Source organism: Quercus suber, unplaced genomic scaffold (genome assembly GCF_002906115.3).
Source record: "Quercus suber isolate HL8 unplaced genomic scaffold, Cork oak 2.0 scaffold_64, whole genome shotgun sequence".
Taxonomy (NCBI): Eukaryota; Viridiplantae; Streptophyta; class Magnoliopsida; order Fagales; family Fagaceae; genus Quercus; species Quercus suber.
The window spans coordinates 326,045-332,438 of record NW_027069529.1 but is presented as its reverse complement, the minus strand read 5'-3'; positions in this window follow the sequence as shown (position 1 = coordinate 332,438).

Here is a 6,394-nt window from a genome sequence, read left to right as displayed (position 1 = left end):
CTTTAAGTAATATAAATCATAAATTGGTGATAAGGTTTGGTTATCATGATAATCTTCTTAAGAGAATGAGAATTTGGAACTTAAAAATTTTAGTTGTATAAAAAAAGAACCATATATAACACACTATACAAAAGTTTGAATAATATAGATCGCTTGAAAAAAAAAATAGTATTATATATTTTATCTCAAAAACAATAATGGAATAATATCAATCAAATGCATCTAAGTTTTTCAAGAAAAAAAAAAAAAAACTCAAAATAATAGAATGGTATATTTGTAAAGATGAAGAGATGAAAAATAATTTTAGAAATAATATCTTCAGTACTTTTAGAAAATAAATCATACATTAATTATACCATGTTACAAAATAGTTGTATATTCCCACACATCACGTGGGTCTGTGACTAGTTATATCTAAAAGTTGAAACAGAGTATTTATTATTGTTACGTTCTTGTTGAGCCACATCAGCGATCCCATCATTCTTCTTTTTTTCTTTTTTCTTTTTTTCCCTCTTTCTTTACCTCAAATTCAACTTGGACTTTCTGTTTTCTCTGTCTCTCTATTTAGTATTAATTGTGCCTTTTCAGTGTCCTTTCCTATCCTGATGTTTGCCCTTAAGTTTCTGTTACTAAATAAATGGGATTGAAAGTGTAGAACCATAGAAAATTCAATGTTATGATAGAAAGTTTCAAATGACACAGTTTTTCGTCCATCTCCCATAATTGTAGCACAAACGTGGTATTTTTCCACTTTCAATCAATATATTATATTTAGAAGTGTATTGAACTCAAGTTCATGGAGAGAAGTGGGTGGAATTGCTTAGGAAGAACAACACATAATATAGGATAAGAGAAGCTAGGACAAAAGAAGCTTAAAGACAGCGGTTGGGATTTTGGAGTGGCATGTTGGAGAAGACTTACAACTTAATGTTCAATTTGCTGTATAAAGCTCCAAACATCATTTTAAATATATATATATATATTATCATTTAACCTTTTCAATTTAATTGTTATGCATGGTCCAGGGATTGCAGGCGTTAAAAACTTACCCTGTTTGTGCAAAAAGATTGTGTAGAAAATCAAATGGCTATATCTGTTAGGTCTTTGACCAAAAGCCTCTAAGAGATTTGCATGGTGTGAAAAGCTTACCACCATTTGTGTAGTAAGATTTCTTCTATTTTTTGTTTCCTTCTTTTTCATTTTCCCAAAATACGATGTTCCCATATTGAAATAAATTAAGCATGTAAAGTCAAAATTGTTCCAAATGAATCATTAATAAACCAGAGAAACAATTATTGCAAGAAGATTAGGTATTCAACCCCACCTTTTTCATGAGCAAGGGGCCTTCGTGAATTGGGTTACACATGTTAGTTGATTTGGTTCATTAATGATGGTTGTTATATCTATATAGATATGAACATCTACCTCTACATTGATTTATATATATATATATATATAAAGAAAAATAAAAAAATAAAAAATAAAAACTTTGCATCCTTGCATATGCAGTGGAAGGGTGTTAAACCTACAACCAACAATGAAATAACCCCTACATACTCTAAGGACCTACCAGAATATTGGAACCATCAAATATGTTTTTCTGATGTGTCACTAATGTGGTAAAAATGAACTATAATAGGAACCATGGCCAAGGATCACTCTGGTGTGTTTTATTTCCCATGAACAAAACTCTTCTAGGTAAAATAAAAGTAGTGATGGCAACTGGGTGGGTGATGAGGGAAGTAGCTCAATTGGCAATTTGGACTAGGCTAAGGAACATTATTATAAAGGTGATAATCAAAGAGTAGTCCAAGCTTTCGATAGCAATCTCCCGAATCTCACTTACCTTGGTTTGGTTGTTCAATTCTCAGTTTAGAACTTTTGCTTTTGTATACATCATCAGGTCAAGCACAAATATGGTTGACAAAGGGGAGGGTATTTGGATGGGTTGCCCTCCTTTCTTAGCACATTTGTTTGAACCATTGTACACTGTTACTTACATAATAAAAATCTATCATTTTCAATAAATAAAAAAGAAAGGTTTAATATAGTATGTAGTTCAAAGCTTTCATCTCCATGTTTATTATTATATTATTATTATTATTATTATTATTATTATTATTCTTTTCAACAATGCGTCAATTCCAATATTACTAAACGTAAAATTTTAATTACTTTGTTGAGTTAATATTATTTTGTAGAAGTTGTATTTTAAATGATCATTCATTAATAGTTTTACGAGCATCCTTTCTCATTATATTTTATTAAACTCCAATTCTTCAGCCTTTTATTTTTTTCCCCCTTGAAGTCAATTGATGGGTTGACTTGATTCTTTGTTTTTCTATCAACTCATTAATTTATCTTCCCGAATTGGCATGTACAATTTGAAGCTAGAGAGCTTTTAGGTGGAACTTAGTCAAGCTTCCTCTTATTCATCCTAATTAAATTTTTTATTAATTTTATTATAATATTGGCAATGATAATGTTGATGAAGTGCAAATTCGTCAATCAAAGTGAATGCATCCAGATGGAGCCAAGACATCATTTCTATGATTGTAGAAATGATAGAGCAGCTTCCTTAGGATGGTCATCGGTGTGGTGCCTGCCACAACATCTTCGATGCCGAAATCAGTATAAAGAAACTCTTTGGGAAAGAATCATGTAATGTAACAGAGCAAGAAATAATTCTCAGCATGTCTATATACCTCATGTTGGTGCTAGGAAGGTCAAATATATACATTCCCGCAGCTCCTAGCCATTGTGGCTGTTATAGTGGCTTTAATGCCTCTTTTAGTAACGCTTCATGGTCCATTATGTGAGTTTTGATGGCTCCCAACGGTCTGTACAATTGTCTTTGTATCCGCTTGAAGCGTTTATTTGACTGCATTGAATAGCTTCTCTATCTTCGTCAGTAATGTGGTTACTTTCGTCAAAGGGACCTAGTTGGCTCGTCTGTCAATTTTGCCTCGTTGGTCCGGATGAGACTGTCCAGGTAGGTTATGTATAGTGGCGGTGCCACATGTATTGTGGCCACGTGGCATATTTTGGTTAATGGGGTTAATGCTCCAATTGTGAGACACTTGGGGTTTCCCGCTGAATTTCAGTTTCTTTGTGCCTTGGTTTTTAAACTTTGCCCATCTTCATCTTCTCTTTCACTTTTCCAAAATTCCTAATCATTGCTCCGAGTATTTTTTGCTCTATCTTTTCTTTGTGATTCTTCTTTGGACTAGTGCATGGCTGAACTTTCTACCTTTCTCTCTGAGGTATGTTTTTCTTCTTCCTTTTTGGCTTTTTTTTTTTCTTTTCGGTGTAGGTATAAACTATGGTGAATTTCTGATTTTCTCTCCCTTTCCTTTTGTGTTTGTTTTGGATTTCTTGGGGATTTAGCTTGTATTTCCTTCCTTTATGCTTTCTCTGGTTTTCCATGGTTAGTAGCTCTGAGGTTAAGACAGTTTGCCCCTCAATTTCTTTCCTTTTTGCGCGCTTAGGGGGGGTCTTTGGGTGTTTTCCCACATCTTGAAAATTTTGTCTTTAAGGGCAATAGTCTAGGTGTTGTATTGGCAGATTTGCTGCCTTTACTTCGTCAATCCATTGATTGGTTCGAGAATCTAGTGAGGGAGCAAGAAATTATGTCTGAGGTGAGGTCGAGTGAATTAGAGACTGGGTTATCCTCTAATGACGGCCCGGTGGAGGCTGGGGGCGATACTGCTATTTCTGCCCCTCAGGAGGTTAAGGCTTTTTATGCCCTGACGAGGTGTGTGGTTTGGATGCCGATACACTTTCTAGATTCAAGCATAGATTTTAGTTCCCAGATAGAGTTAGGGTTCGTCTACCTAATGAAGAGGAACGCACTTCCCATTTCTTCCCCAAGGAGGTATGCTTCTACGAGGCTGCCTTCCTGTACGAGCTTAGGTTCCCTTTCCACCCAATCGTTATGGAGCTGTTAAGTCACTTTGGCATTGCTTCCGGGCAACTTATGCCCAATTCGTGGAGGATAGTGGTCAACCTGATGGGGATATGGCTGGCTGCTACGGACGGTGACATGATCAGAGTGGACGAGCTTGTCTACCTATATCGTTTAAAGGCGTCTAAAGAGCATGGGTATTATGAGTTGGTACCGTGGGAGAGGAGGACTAAGATAGTCAGGGGTCTGCCTTTGTCTTTTAGATATTGGAAGTCCCGGTTCTTTTTTGTGTCCGGGGATGATTAGGAGACACCCTCTAACAAAATTTGGGGTGATCTCCCAAGGCTGCTCCGTCGGTGGAATACCCCGATCCTAGGTGCGTCATTATTCTCTTCGTCCATTAATTTTTGTTGTGTTTTTTTATCGTCACCAACTCTTTTTTTTTTTTTTTTTTTTGTGGTCTCCTGCATTTAAGAGATGACCTAAACTTAAAAGCAAGTACAAGGAACGTGTTGAGAAGGTGAGTCAGTACGCGGACGATAGAGGATTTTGATGATCTTGTAGACCCGTGGACTCTTGCTTTTTATTGTCTTGGTCCAAAACCGTCTACCTTCGTCCTGCACAACATTGATATAGAGGAAAAAAAGAGTAAGTGTTAACCTCGTCAGTGTTGGCTTTCTTGAATATACACCTTTGCTCGCAAGTTTTTCTTTTTTAGGAATGACATCTAAGTTTAATCAAGGTATGTACGACCGAATGAGGGCTAAGAAGAATGAGCCCCTGTCCAATCTTGGGACGAAGAATGTGAAAGTGATGGACAACGGTGCCTCCATTACTCCTGCTACTCCGGTTACTCCTGGTACCGAGACAACGGGGACAGCCTCTCTAGTTGTCTCGGTTGAAGAGATCCCTCCTCAACAAAAGAGGCAGTAGACTAGCAATAAGGGAAAGGAGAAAGCTGATTTGCGCTCGTCCAGTATCTGGGATGATGCTGAAGTTGCGACGGCTAGGGTGTAGGAGGTTTTTGCTACCGAGGAGATGAAGGTACTTTCAGGATCATCACCAAGTGAGCTCGTGGGTCATCATCTCCACAAGCTTGTCCAGGTATTAGACTTGTGCCAGTTCATCCCTTTTCTTCCCCTTTTTTTTTAATGATTCTTTTCTCCTAGGTGCTGGGGGAGAATCTTCACCTTACCTCGGAGTATCTTACTCAAGTGGCTAAGGTTGAGTCTGCTTTGTCCCGGGTGATAGCCTTGGAGGCAGAGAATTCAAAGTTGAAGAAGGATTTGATTGCTACTATGGACGAAGCTAATCATGCCAAGGAAAAGGCCAAGACCCTGAGTGACGACCTTAGAGCTGAACGACAGCTAACTTCGAAGAAGGACGAGCAGCTCCTAGTTGCTAAGAAGAAGATCAAAACCATAGCTACTAAGGCCATCGAAGGTTTCCAAAGATGGAAGAGTACAACATTGTGCTCTTCAGCTGGTACTTCAAAGGGTTTGAGCTTTTGAGGAGGTACTTCATCAAGCACACTTCTAGAGTAGATCTGGAGAACTTGGACCTTGAGGAGGTAGACAAGAAGATGGCTGCTAATGAGGCTTCAAACTCTGCTGCTCCTGATCGTGATGCCCCCGAGAGTGCCCTTCCTCCTTCAACTAGTGATGACGCGGCTGCCAACGTCTGACCCTGTTACTTGGAAAAAATTTCCCTTCTCTTTTTTTTTTTTTTAGGCGCCCGTGACGTTTTGGGCTTTTGTAAGTTTAATTTCAGAATAATTTTAATCTATTTTTAGAACAATATCATTGGCCCAATGTTTATGGGCTTTTGGTTTAGATGTAAAAACAATGGTAACTGCCCGCTGTTTTTGGGCTTAAATTGAGTTGGTAATTGCGTACTTACTCATTTGTGATTTCTGTTCCTGTAGTTTTCCTTTATGTGGTAATGCTTAGCAAAGAACTTCTAGTTGTGATCTTTCCTTTTCTTCGTTAACAATTTGTTCTCGTTTGTGCGGGTTTTGTTACTTAGTTGATTTCCCATGACTCATACCCTTTCAAGGGCTCTTGTCGACGGTTTTGAGAGTCGAGATTCAGCCTGAGCCTCTTTCAAAAGATGCTCTTTCTTGAATAGTTTTGTTGCAAGGTGCTTGTCTTTTGTCTTCATCAGTAACTTACATCCGTCTAGGCAGAATCTTGTTACTTCTTTTTATGACTTACACCCTTTTAGGGATCTCATCATTCTTTTAGCTTCGTCAATAACTTACATCTGTCTAGGAAAAATCTTGTTACTTAGTCTTTTTTTTTTTTTTTTTTGGTGACGTACACCCTTTTAGGGATCTTGTCATTTTTTTGGCTTCGTTAGTAACTACATCCTTCTAGGCAGAATCTTATTACTTAGCCATTTTTTTCTTTTTGACTTACACCCTTTTAGGGATCTTGTCATTCTTTTGGCTTTGTTAGTAACTTACATTCGTCTAGACGAAATCTTGTTACT